The 14309-nt window shown below is 44.8% G+C and overlaps 1 protein-coding gene across 7 annotated transcripts in view; it reads left to right on the top strand.

Annotated features, from left to right (window-relative positions):
- SEMA4D (semaphorin 4D) overlaps positions 1 to 14309 on the top strand; it is a 129792-nt gene that overhangs the window by 25172 nt on the left and 90311 nt on the right. For 5 of the 7 annotated variants that reach the window (XR_009552143.1, XM_060200530.1, XM_060200531.1 and 2 more), the window contains exon 2: positions 10077 to 10148. The exons of 1 other annotated variant lie outside the window; for it this stretch is intronic. The gene's annotated coding sequence lies outside the window, so the exon portion shown is untranslated. Of the gene's footprint in view, positions 1 to 10076; positions 10149 to 14108; positions 14271 to 14309 lie in introns of those variants that run through there. One more of the 7 variants, XM_060200526.1, reaches the window with a different exon arrangement.

Here is a 14309-nt window from a genome sequence, read left to right on the forward strand (position 1 = left end):
CCAGTAATGAACCTGGGTCTAGGTCTTTGGACTTCATAGGAAGGACATACGAGTGAAGTGAAAATTCTTTTTGTTTTTCTATTGTTATCACTTAGGCTTTATTGCTCCAGGCCTTTTTCACATAGACAGGAGGGAGAGAGACCACACCAAAGCTTCCTTCAGCCTGGTGCCGGGATGTGCTTCGTGATATTTTTTGCCCCTCTTTTTCAAAAGACACATATCTGTGAAGAAGAGGCTGGGGAATCTGTCGCTTGATTTTCTGGTTTTTTTTTTTTTTTTTTTTAACCCTGTTCTTGGAATCCTAAAGTTTGAAAGAGAACAGAAAGTGTGTGAAGTTTTACAAAAAGGGCACCTGTGTTCTGAAACTTGGGTTTTATGGGGGAAGTTGAATGGTTGGAGGCCCAAGTAGAGACGAAAAGAAAGAGAAACCAATGTTAGTACTGTTTTCCAAAGGTTATTTACTTGGTTCCTTTATCTGTGTGTATGCAGGAATATTGCTAGAAAAAAAAATTGAAAACATTCAATTCGATTTATTCTTTTTTGTCAAGCATAACGTCTATGATGTTCTTATTTGGATTAAAATGCCAGAGAATTCGTGACTCAACCCCAAGTGCAGGGTTTAAAGGAAGGTTAATTACAGCTGAAGTGCCTGTAATGCAGAGATGGGCAAATGAGTCAGGTTGTGTTTATTGTTGGTGTTTATCGGTGCCAAGTGTCTAGAAGTTTTAATTTGCACTTGGCCATCTTTGGGGTTAAATCTCTTGGCAACCAGTGATAGGTGGGGGGAAGAATTTTCCTCAAAACTGGTATCCAGGATCCATCAAGTGACTGGAATTTTTCCAGATGGGGAACATGGATTCTACAGTGCAAACTCTCAAGCCTCTCAGCATCCAGAAGAGAGAGAGAGAGATCCCTTCTTTACATCAGCTACTGGCCCCACTCTCCAAAGCATTCTGTCTACATGTGGTTCTGTTTAACATTCTGACCAGCTCAAGTAGAGCTACAAAGGCCAGCACTTCTCCAGCTTTGAGATGTAGGTTGCTTAACTTTTGTTTGCCCCCGAGGGAAAGCTAAGCCTGATTCTTTGAAAGTTCAGTGGGTTGGAGGAACTGATGGGCCGTTCACTATCTGATGGGCTGCTGTGTTCATGATGGCACTATGACTGGCCGTGTCCTGTTGGTAAGGGAGGCAGTGTGTGCATCACTGGTGCAGGGAAAGGCTCAGGTGTTTATTTCAATGCCACATCGAACAGCAGTGCACCTGCAGAGTGAGCTTTAATTAAGGTCTTTAATATTTTGTTTTTAGCCATTCTTTTTACTGTTCTCCTTTTTTTTTTTTTCAGTGAAGAAGCATTGGTTCACAGCATGTAAATTGCAAGTATACAGCTTGATTAGTCAGTATTTGTGTGTATCCTACCTTATATTTGCCACCAAAAGTCTTAATTTCCAAACACTGTTTTGTTTTTATTTGGAATATTACGTGTATTTTGTAAACCTGCCCTTTTATACAAAGCAATTTCTAGATTTACTTTTCCAATGAAAAATAAAGATTTGCTTATTATGGTAGGTACACAGATTAGCAAACAAAATGTACTGCCTTATTAATTTTTTCTTTTCTACATTTTAACTGAAGGGTTAGAGCGTCCCATCTTTTTTTAATGGTTTTTATGGGTTTGGCTTAGCTTCGTGCCAGTAAGTACATGTGCCGTGTTCTTCATTTATTCCTGCCATGGTCTCCAGAACTCTTCATCTTGTAAAACGAGAGCTCTAGCCCTCTTAAACACTAACTCCTCACCCTAAGCTCCCTCGGCTCCTGGCAACCACCATTCAGCTTCCTGTCTGAGTCTATCTGAGGGATGGATCTCACAGGAATGGAATCATACCGTACATGTCTTTTTGTGCCTGGCTTTAAAAAGGTCTTAAAACATTTAAAAAATGTTTCAGTAAAGTTGATGTCTTTTATTTTTTTTTCCTATAGAGTTAAAAAAAAAAAAAACAGGGCCATGGAGCTCTGAGTGCTAAAACCTGTAAGATGTGTATGACAACTAAGAAACAGATTACTCTCATCCCCAGAAAATTCCTTGTAATGCTCTATATGGTGAAACCATCCTTCAGCCCAACATACAGCTTTTAATCTAGTCTGTCCCATTTGCTTACTTTTATATATATTTTGCCATTACCATGGCTTCAGTACTCTGGTGAAGCTGTGCATATGTGAAGGCACACCAGAAGCATCTTTTTGAGGGGAATAACGTAATGGTTATATAAAGAGCCTCCCAAGTCCTAAGTTCAGTCCACAGCACCACCATAAACCAGAGCTAAGCAGTGCTCTGATGAAAGAGAGAGAGAGAGACGAAGAAGGAGAAGGAGAAGAGGAGGAGGAAGAAAAAGGAGAAAAAGAAAGAAGAATGAGGAGGAGAAGGAAGGAGGAGGAGGAGGCAAAGGAGAAGGAAGAGGTGATGAGGGAAGGAAGGAAAAGCTTTTAGGTTGCCTTCTTTCACAAAGTCTTTGAGGCTCATGCAAGTTGTTACATGAGTAAACAGGTGACTCTTCTTCCCCACTGAGTAGTATTTCATTGTGTGCTTAAATAGACTGCCATAAATGTGTGTGTGTGTGTGTGTGTACTTCTATGTGAACATAAATTTCATTTTCTTTAGGTTAAAGTCTCATAAATGGGTTTGCTGGTTATGTTATAGGTGTGTTTAACTTTCTAGAAACTACTAGGGGCCAGGAAGTTACTCCATTGGTTGAACATATACAGTACCATGTATAAGGACTTGGGTTTGAGCCTCGCTCCCCACCTGCAAGGGGAAAGCTTTTGAGTAGTGAAGCAGGTCTGTAGGTGTGTGTGTGTGTGTGTGTGTGTGCCTGTGCCTCCTCCCCCTAATTTCTATCTTATCTAATAAAAAATAAATAAAGGTGGGGGGTGAAAGAAAGAATAGTCTCTAGGACTGGTAGATTCACCGTGTAGGCATGAACCCCAGTGATAAAAAAAAAACATATCAACAAACCAACCAACCTTCCAAACTGTTTCTGAGCAATCACAGTGTTTTATATTGTGACTACATGATTTTAAAAAAAATATGTACTTATTTATTCCCTTTTGTTGCCCTTATTGTTTATAGTTGTTGTTGTTATTGCTGTCATTGTTGGATAGGACAGAGAGAAATGGAGACAGGAGGGGAAGACAGAGAGAGGGAGAGAAAGATAGACACCTGCAGACCTGCTTCACCACTAGTGAAGCGACTCCCCTGCAGGTGGGGAGCCAGGGGCTCGAACCGGGATCCTTATGCCAGTCCTTGTGCTTTGCACCACCTGCACTTAACCCACTAAGCTACTGCCCGACTCCCGAGACTACATGATTTTGTGATACCCACCCAACACCGTGCCCCACATCTTTACATATACTTGGTGTGCCTAGTTATTGTTTAACTGTTGTAATCTATATACCGTATTTCTCATTGTGATTTTCATATGGATTCTCTAGTAGTTCCTTATGGTGAGTGTTATTATCACGCCTGCTTATTGACCATCTGTGAACTGTCTGCTCAAGTCATCTGCTCATAGTTTAATTGGATGGTTTATTTTCTTCCTGTAGTTTTGGGAGTTCATTAGGGATTTAGAAGACAAGTTCTTTGTCAGATACGGGATTTACAGGTATTTTCTTCTAGTGTGTAACTTTGTGAAATCCCTTCATGGCCCCCTTCACGGGTCCAGAACATTTTAATTGTGGTAAAGTCCAATTCATCACTTACTAAATGTACAGAAGACTGTAGGGAAAGATGGCTCTTTGCATGTCCCTGTGATCCTGCTAGATTTCTTAGTTCCCGGAGCTTGTGTTTCAGTTTTCCTGCTTGACTGTGTTGTCCCTTTCCTGTGATCATGAGCCCCCTAATGACCTTTCAACAGAGAGTCCCAATAGGCAACTCCATAGAGCTGTGGTATATAGTAGACTTCACCATCTAGGCCTGTATAAATATATTCTCTTAAAAAATCTTATTAGTGATTTAATAGCAATCAGATTGTAGGATAATAGGGATATAATTCCAGACAGTTCCCACCACTAGACGTCCATATCCTATCCCTTCCATTGGAGGCTTTCTTGTTCTTTATCCCTCTGGGAGTATGGACCAGAATTCTTTTTTTTTTTAACTTTCTTTTTTTTTTTTAAGTATTTATTTATTCCCTTTTGCTGCCATTGTTTTTATTGTTGTAGTTATTGATGTCATCAATGTTAGATAGGACAGAGACAAATGGAGAGAGGAGGGGAAGACAGAGAGGGGGAGAAAAAGACAGACACCTGCAGACCTGCTTCACTGCCTGTGAAGCAACTCCCCTGCAGGTAGGGAGCCGAGGGCTCGAACTAGGATCCTTACTCCGGTCTTTGTGCTTTGTGCCACCTGCACTTAACCTACTGCGCTACCGCCCAACTCCCCAGAATTCTTTATGGGGGTACAGAAGCTGGGAGGTCTGGCTTCTGTAAGTGCTTCTCCACTGGACATGGACAGCTACTGCCTGACTCCCAGGGAGACTAGTTCTTAATGCCGGTGAATTTTTATAAAAGTTTAAGAATTTTAAAAATTCTTAGAGATTTAATATTGATTTACAAAATGTAAATGTGATTCTGCACTGTTCCCACCACCAGAATTCTTGCCCCCATCAAGAGGAACTGCAGTAGTTCTCCTCAGGTCACAGATATGTATTATCTATGTGTATCTACTCTCTCTCTCTCTCTCTCTCTCTCTCTCTCTCTCTCTCTCTCCTCTCTGGCCTTTTTATTCACTTCTACAGACTTACCTTCACTTTCTTTTAAAGTCACACCTATGCCTATTACTACTTCTGAGTGTCCTTCCTTTTTCCCCTTCCCTCTCAGATAAGCGAAATAGTACCCAACTTCCTCTGGTATTTTCTGGATTTGCTTTGCTTTCAGTGATGGCCTGAAAACAAAGATTTCTGGAGATAAATGTTTTTGAGTCCTTGTAGAATTGGGTTCCCCCTCTGGTAGTAAGGATCAAAGTTCTTTTAGGGGTGCAGAAGGTAGGAGTTCTGACTTCTGTAATTGCCTCTCTCTCTCTCTCTCTCAAGATTTTACTTATTCCTGGGAGTTGGGCGGTAGTGGAGCGGGTTAGGTGCAGGTGGCGCAAAGCAAAAGGACCAGCGTAAGGATCCCAGTTTGAGACCCCAGCTCCCCACCTGCAGGGGAGTCACTTCACAGGCAGTGAAGCAGGTCTGCAGGTGTCTGTCTTTCTCTCCCCCTCTCTGTCTTCCCCATCTCTCTCCATTTCTCTCAGTCCTATCCAACAACAATGACATTAATAATAACTACATCAATAAAACAAGGGCAACAAAAGGGAATAAATAAATAGATAAAAAAATATTTTATTTATTCCTTAATGAAAAAGATAAGAGGAGAGAGAGAGAGAGAGAGACAGAGAAGAACCAGACATCACTTTGGGACATGTGCTGCCAGGGATTGAACTAGGAACCTCTTGCTTGAGAGTCCAATGCTTTGGACTCTGTGCCACCTCCCGGATCACTGTAATTGCTTCTCCACTGAACATGGATGTTATGCCAATGCGATTTGTTTCTCACTTTAAACCATCACTGCTCTGGGTTCCCTTTCCTCTGAAATCTGCAGCTTCACCCCTCTCCCTACTTCAGCCTTTGGAGTGAGCATCCTTTGAATAGAATATTAGAACTTCTGGAGTCTGTGCTTTTACAGCTCTGTCTTCCGTGTAAAGTAGCAATGCAGATGATCCAAGAAACGTGCACGTGAGCTTTTCTTAGTGGCTGGGCACTTGACTTTCCCCAGTAAGAAAAAAACGCTCTTTTTTTTTTTTTTTTTTTTTTTTGCAAATTAACATTTATTTCTTTATTCCATAATTTTTGTTGTTGTTGAGCTGAAGTAAACATAATGTGAAATTTACCGCATTACAGTGAAGGATTCTGTGACAATTCACACATTTACAGGGTGTAACCAAGTGTCTCTAATTCCAAGACATTTTTCACACCCCAGAAGGATGCCACATCCCCATTAAGCAGTCCCTCCCCCCCATTTTTCTCCCTCAGCCAACTTCATGTTATTTTGAGGTGTTTTTTTTTTTTTCCATCTCCCATGAAGGATTGTAGCATCTCATTAGTACACACACAGGGTTAAATAATATTTTTAGCACATGGTCATTTTTAAAAGCATCTTAAAGCAACCACTGCACCCATGGCTGTGCTGGTTTCTTGTGAGTTTCGAACCACCTTTTGTCTGTACTCAGTGGATGTCATGTGCTGGGGACTGGTTTGGGAATGCGAATCTGATATGAGATCAAGAGGCTGGCTGCTTCACATGTGAGCTTTCACCACTGTCAAAGGAAGAGTAGGGCCCAGCAGCTATTTTTTTCCATTTTATCGGATAGGACAGAGAGAAATTAAGAGAGGAGGGGGAGATAAAGAGAGACACCTGCAGGCCTGCTTCACCGTTTGTGAAGCTTCCCCCCTGCAGGTGGGCATCAGGGACTCGGACCCCGATCCTGGTGCGGGTTCTTGTGCTTAGGACTGTGTGTGCTGAACCAGGTGTGTCACCGCCTGGCACCCCTGTCTGTCTTTATCTGAATAAAAAAAAGCCAGGACAGAAGCAGCAAAATCACTAGTGATCAGAAAAATACAAAGATGCTTTCATCCCATCCAGAATCAGCAATAAAACAACCAGTGGACTCAAGGATGAGTCCCTCCTCACTGCCACTTTTCTGAAAAGCCACACACAGCAGGACTCGCTGGGATCAACACAGCTAAAGAGCTTCATTTCTGTGATAGTACTGTAGCTAGGTTTTCAATCAACGTTAATCAGACTGCCTATGCCTATTAGGAGGAGTCAGCATTTGCTGCTAATGGTGTGAAGTTGATTTCTAAACATTTCTCTTCCGATGGGCAGCTCCTGGGAGCATGAGTGCTTTAGGCAATGTGCAGTTTGGCTCTCAGCAAAGCCTGCCCCTTCTCCTTCCTGACCCAAAAGGAGTTTCTTTCTTTCTTTCTTTCTTTCTTTCCTTCTTTCTTTCTTTCTTTCTTTCTTTCTTCCTTCCTTCCTTCCTTTCTTCCTTCCTTTCTTTCTTTCTTTCTTTCTTTTTTTCTTTCTTTCTTTCTTTCTTTCTTTAATATGTATTTATTCCCTTTTGTTGCCCTTGTTGTTCTATTGTTGTTGTTATTGATGTCATTGCTGTTGGATAGGACAGAGAGAAATGGAGGGAGGAGGGGAAGACAGAGAGGGGGAGAGAAAGATAGACACCTGCAGACCTGCTTCACCACCTGTGAAGAGACTCCCCTGCAGGTGGGGAGCCAGAGGCTCGAACTGGGATCCTTGCGCCACCGGTCCTTGCAAAAGGAATTTCACGGACTGCGGCATGCTGAAACTCTTCCCTTCCTTTTTATTTGCCCCCATGGGTTGACTCATCTGTTTCTGAAGAAACACATGGGAACTCCAGGGGTTATATTTTGAGGCCCATCATTTCTGTCCATATTGCTTCTCTCCAGCATCGGAGGGTCTTTTTGAGGAGAAAAACTTAAGACAAGAAGCAAATGAGAGTAGTTCATTTGGAGATTTTCCTCGTGGCCAGGTCTTGGGTAGAGTAAGGGGATCATCATTGCTTTCTTGTTGTCAAGTAGCAAGCACAGTTGCTACCAGAAAGACACACACCCACTGCTTGTGTCAGCCACGCCTTTGTGTATCCTCTGCTTAGGGAAGAATGTCTTTATCTTTGTACAGCTGCGGGCATTTTAATCACAGACTGTATATATCAAAGTGTTACTGCCTACAACTCCTCTCCCTGCAGGAACCCGGGGAACCTGGGTGCAGGCACATAGCTGTGTGTCCACCTTAGGTGGCCCACAGACCCCTGCCCACCACCTGGAAGAATAGCCGGCTTATGTCATGTGCTCTTTGCTATTCCTAGGAGCTGGATTTGCATGGTGAGGGGAGGGGCTCACCTGTACATGTGATTTTCCTCTGAGATCTCTTGCCTGTCTGTTGACTACCAGAACAGCTATGATGTGGGGGGTCTCTAACTTGCCCCTGCCAGCCTCCTTATTCATGCTGGACCCTGAGCTCATGAAACCAACTATCTCACCTGGCCATCCACCAACAGCTATCGGGTGTCAGCTTGTTTGTAATTGGTTGTCAAATGAAAAACTTAGTAAAACACAAGGGGAGGGGCAGGTATGGCAGCCTGTTCTCAGGGAGTCCTCCACAGACTAAAAATAGTGGTGGATCTAGGGCTTGGGGGTTGGGGGGGGAGGGAAAAGTTGAGCCCAAGTGAGAGAACAAGCATTTTCTTCCAGTTAATGGCTAGGGATGGAGTAATTTTCTTTTTTAAAAAAATATTTATTTATTTATTCCCTTTTGTTGCCCTTGTTGTTTTATTGTTGTAGTCATTATTATTATTGTTGTCATGGTCATTGTTGGATAGGACAGAGAGAAATGGAGAAAGAAGGGGAAGACAGAGAGTGAGAGAAAGATAGACACCTGCAGACCTGCTTCACCACCTGTGAAAGGACTCCCCGGCAGGTGGGGAGCAGGGGGCTCGAACTGGGATCCTTACACCGATCCTTGCGCTTTGAATAATTTTCTTCCAGCTGATGGTCAGGGGTGGACAGTGAGCTCAGCACTGACCAGGCACAGGGCCAAGATCAGAGTCTATGTGATGGAGGACAGATCTGAGTCTTCCAAGCCCTGCTCACAGAGCCCTTTCTGAATCGCAGAGGGACTGAGACCTTATCCCTGCTAACCACAAGTTGGGTAAAATTGCTTCTGTCAGGCAGAATCCTGTCTATGTTAGTGAACTGCCCTGGGCTGTACTCCAGCCACCTGGGCCCAGAAACCTCAGCTGTCACTGCCCGACCAGGCCTGCTCTGCTTGGACCTTTCTCTCAGGGATCTGTTCTGGGGAGGTAGCACTTGAACTGACTGTGACAATGGGAAAGGCTTGTACATGCAGGAGCAGCTCTGGGCACAGAAAGCTGGTTCACCTTCTTCTGGCCCTGCGTTATCAGGCACCTCAGCTCCCATGCAGCCATGGGAGCCCATTAGGGTCTGGAACCACTACCAGGAGATCTTAGTGGGCAGAATGGAACCCTTCCTTGCCAGGTAATCTTTCTGTTTGTTGCTCTGTGTTTCCCCTGCATAGTTGAGCTCCATGTGTATTTGTAAACCTTTCTCTGCCTCTATGATAAGAGACAAAAAACAAACAAACAACCTCCCCCCCAGATTTCTACATTTTTGGCTCCCTTCCTTTCTTCTTTTTTATTGACCCTCCTCTGACACTTCCTCTTCTCTTTGGTCTTTAAAGTCTGTAACTCCCTGAAAACTTAAACATTGCTGAAAGACAAAGCTTAAACACCACATTTTCTTGCTATTTTCTTGCTAAGTGAGTCTAAGTTGGGAACCAATTTGGAAACTCTGTGCAAACATGTTACAGGCACACCTTGTTTTACTGTGCTCACTGTAATTATGCTTGGGAGATGCTGTGTTTGTTCTAACAATTGAAGGTCTGTGACAGCCCTGCCTCAAGTAAGTCTGTCAGTGCCATTTTGCCAACAGCATGTGCTCACATTGTGTTTCTGTATCATGCTTAATTAACGTATATGTACTACATTGTTTTCTTAGACACAATGCGAGTAGACTCCAGTGTAATGTAAACATAGTTGTTTTGGCACTGGGAAACCAGAAATTCATGGTGGTTCACTCTGTTGCCACATTGGCTTCAGAGCAGTGGTCTGGAGCCATCCCCCTGTGTCTCCAATATCACCTTTATTCTGACTTTACTGTAGCTCGCACTGTTTCTGGTGAGGCCTGACTTGCTTTGTACCCACTAGGTGCTCACACTCAGTGTGTACAGGAGCCGTGACTGAGGAGGTGGGGGGGGGGGGTTCAGGAAGTGTAGACTGTGTCTGCACCTCTCAGTACATGCTAGGAGGCTGCAACTGTCTTACCTGGCTGGGTGAGACATGACTGAGTCCCGTGTGTGTGTGTGTGTGTGTGTGTGTAGAAAACCTAGCTCAAAGTTTGCCCTGCCAACATGTTCCTTTTCTGTTTTAGACTCTGCCACCACTACTGGTAGGAAGAAGCCTCATCCTGAGAGCTGAGATGTTTGACAACACCAGTCCTCAGGTAGGGATGCCCTCTAGTTGGAGATCCTGGTTCTTTCCTTTTTCCTTTTCCCTTTCCCCCTTCAGTTTTCCCCCCTTCCCCCTTCTCCCATCTCCAGTGATAACCCTGGTGGCAAAAAACAAATAAACAAAAAACTAAAATTAAAAAAAATGAATAGTAATAAGTAAATAAGTTACCATGACCTCAGAAAGGCTGCATTATTGAGAGCTGTTTTCAGGGTAATGGCCCTGCTTGTTCCCTTGGCCCCTGGCCTTGAAATCCCCCCCACCCCCCCAATTAGGAACCTCCCCCAGCTTTACCCGTCAGTTATAAATAGACCATTTACAAAAGGTGATTTAAAGATTTATTTATTTACTGCGAGAAAGGGCTTTAGATAACAAAAGATGGCTTAAAAGGAAATGCCTAAGAAGATTAAAAAGTATTCTAGAACTTGTTTTGACGTGAAAGGGACCCACTTTGCCGGTTTGAAATGGTTCATGCCAAAGCTTTGCCGTCCGTGGGAACAGGACAGCAAAATATGTCTGTCCCTCCATTGCTGCTGTTGACACTGTCTGTAAGGGTCCCAGGACACTGTGATGAGGAAAGATTGAGCTCTGGGGTCCTGTGTCCTTCCCAGGAAAGCAAGGACCAGGTAGTCCTGCAGGCCCAGCTACAAGACACAAGTGGTCAAGGGCTCTTGGTTGCTCACAGGGGGCAACAGCTTGCCACCAGCTTCTCCACAGCCTAGAGGAGAAGGAACTAGAAGGAACCCTGCCGCCTCACAGGAGTGGTTTCATGTGGTTGGCTATTAGGAGGAGCATAGAGTGGAAGGGCTTAATTTCATGTCTTGCTAGAGAATTCCTCTCAGACTCAAAAGTCAGAAAGCCTGTAATTTTTAAATTTCTTTCTTTCTTTATGTATTTACTTATTATTAGAGACAGGGAGAAATTGAGAGGGGAGGGGGAGGTAGAGAGGGAAAGAGACAGAGAGACCACTCATGAAACTTTGCCCCTGCAGGTGTGGACCAGGTGGTGCCATCGCCTGACCCCTTGAAAGCCTGTATGACTGTGTTGAACTTGATTGCAGAAATGACTTACTTGAGGGCCATCAAAATGGCTCAGCTGGGTAATGTCCTGATTTGTTATGTGGAAGGCAAGAGTTCAGGCCTGGTCCCTATTGCCTTGGAGAAAGCTGTGGGATCTCTCTCTCTTTCTGTCCCTCTCCCCCTCCCTCAAAGAAGTTGGCTTGGAATTGGATGAGGCCCTGCTAAAAATAGAGAGAGATAGAGTGCTGGGCTAACGTGGGGGTGCCTCTTCCTGGGTGCGTACTCTCTGGGTTGGAGAGAACGTGACCGGAGCCAGCCCGGGCTGCTACTCACTCAGCAATAAGGGAGAGAGATGACTCATGAACCAAACTCGTGGCGGGGCAATGCAATATCTTTATTGATCAGAGAGCCATGGCTTTTAAAAGACCCAGAAGTGGAAACGGAATCGCTAGGAAAGGGGCGGAGAAAGGCAAAATGGGGCTGGAAAGGTAGGAACTTCCTTAGCAACTGTTGCAAGGATTTTAACTGGTAGGATTAATAATAATACCTTGCAGACAGGGAGGGTCTTGTGGGTAGAAAGAAGATAGATCAAAGGAATGGAATGGGTGGGGATCTTTCAGGCAAAACAATGATTATGTAGATAGGCCATAGTATCAGGAGGTGCTTTGTGAGTCTTGCCGAGCTCAACCACATCCTCACAATTTCCTGACAATAGAGATAGAGACAAAGGTAGATAGATAGATGAATTACTTGATCCTCCTGGTAGTTTATAACAGTTCCACAGTCATACCAGCTGGAGAGCTAGCTAGCTAGATAGATAGACAGACAGACAGACAGACACCCAGCTTCCCAGGAGTCAGTATGGTCCCCAAAGTAGGTTGCTCCAAGTGCATGAGATGGGTCACCCATTCACAGGAAGAAGTCGGTTTTATTTTTAGTAGCTGGTGTCCTGCAGAGCAGAGTAAGACAACCGTAGATGTAATTACACATATCTGAGAGAGGAGTTAAAGGATGTTGACGAGTGTCTGGAGGCCCAGGAGGATGCCTGCAGTCCTCCTGCTGCTACCTTAGGACATTGTCACCTGGACAAACTCCAGGACTCATATTGGAGGGCATCCAGGGTGCTGTGGGCACCGAGCTGACCAATTTCACATGGGCTTGAGCTTTTGATCCCTGAAAGTGATCTGAGGATAGCACCCCAAGGAACTGGGCAAAGGTCGTCACTCCAGGACTTCCTGTGTGATAGTCATTCAGCTTGGACTTCGCTGGGTCCCTTTATGGTGCCTGGAGCTTTCACACCTTCTTTCATGCCAGGACCTCACTGGCTCCTACATCGGAACTGCATGTGATAGTGGGGCATGTACATGTTTTAAACACTCGGTGCCTGGTGCAGTGGCCAGTGCCATGCCAGGCCAAGCACTCCTGGCGGTTGGTCAGAGCCAGTGAGTCCTGGGAAGCTGGGAGCATGAATCCAACATGTACTGTGAAGACCTGGACATGGAAGGGACTAGGAACATTTCTTGTGTGAGTTTCTATTAACTGTGTGAAGGGGACTGTGTTTTGGTTATGTCATGGATTAAAGTAAAAAAAAAAAAAAATATATATATATTTGTTTAGCCTCCAGGGTTAGCTTTAGGGCTCAGTGCCAGCACTATGAATTCACTGCTCCTGGCAGCCTTTTTTTTTTTTCTTCTCCCATTTTATTAGACAGGACAGAGAAATTGAGAGAGGAGGGGGAGGTAGAGAGAGAGGAGTGAGTTCTCTGCCGCTTGTGAACTGACCCTCCTACAGGTGGGGAGCCGGGGACTCTGAACCAGATTCTTGCACAGGTCCTTGCGTTTAATACTTTGTGTGCTTAACCAGGTGCACCACCACCCAACCCCCAAGTAAAAATATTTTATTTTATTTTTATTGATTTATTTATTTTAAATATTTATTCCCTGTTGTTGCCCTTGTTGTTTTATTATTGCAGTTATTGATGCCATTGTTGGATAGGACAGAGAGAAATGGAGAGAGGAGGGGAAGACAGGGGGAGAGAAAGATTCCTGCAGACCTGCTTCACCGATCGTGAAGCGACTCCCCCTGCAGGTGGGGAGCCGGGGGCCAAGTAAAAATATTTTAAATAACCAACTTTACTTATTGGTCTTTTCCCCTCTCTCCATGTGCTGTGGAGGAGCACCTGAAACTTCCACTGTGACCCACAGGTTCAGCTTGCCTGGGGTTTCTGTTGGAAGCACAGATTCCTGTTCTTTGGTGCACTCTGTATTTAAGTCCTCACTTGCATTGCGGCCCAGATCATAGGGTGGGAGACACTAATTAGTAACAGATCTATCAGGCTTTGCAAAGCCTGATATACTCTCAGCTAGTCCTAAGGACTCTTGTTTCCGCATTGCTTTAGAGTCCCATGTGGCCGACAGCCCCAGTGTCAGTGTCTCACCGGTTGTGCAGGCCTGGCTTTTGCCTCCTGTTTTCTGTAGGAGTGTTCTGACCCCACTCTCTGTTTATAGTAGTATCCCGTACAAGCTGATTTGCATGAGCCTCAGGATGGCTTTGATGAAGCTCCCCGGCCCTCCCTATTTGGGGTAGTGGGAGGAACCACAGTTGAACCTCTCCTGCCCCTGCTGGCTGTACAGCTGTGGGGCACATGGCTAGAGCCCTGGGAGAGACCCGCAGGCATCCCCACATCTGGCTGTGCTATTTATATCCCACAAAGGCCTGTTTTTCTTTGGCAAGAGTGGGCATGTGGTGATGTTGTCATGCACAGGGATGAAGTCAGTGAAATGAGCCTTTCATTAAGTGAATTTTTGGTGCGACCAACACATTTTCATCCATGTGCACAGCTCGGGGTGGGGGGTGATGGTGGTGGTGGTTCGCATCTGCTCTGCTGTTGTTGGAAGAGCCCTTGTGGAGAGCACAGTCCTCTCTCCAGCACAGGGGGAGCCTGGCTGTGCACTGCACAGAAGCAGGAGTAAGTTCTTAAACAGTGCACTGACCCCCTGCACCAGGCCTACGTGTGCTACATACGGGGCCTCCACCATGGAAAAAGCAGCCCAGTGTTGGGGAAGACAGACCACAGCTGCAGAGGTCAGATATGACAGGTGAGATGGTGCCGGGTGCAAAGAAGTCAGGCTGGGCGT

This window comes from Erinaceus europaeus, chromosome 10 (genome assembly GCF_950295315.1).
Source record: "Erinaceus europaeus chromosome 10, mEriEur2.1, whole genome shotgun sequence".
Classification (NCBI taxonomy): domain Eukaryota; kingdom Metazoa; phylum Chordata; class Mammalia; order Eulipotyphla; family Erinaceidae; genus Erinaceus; species Erinaceus europaeus.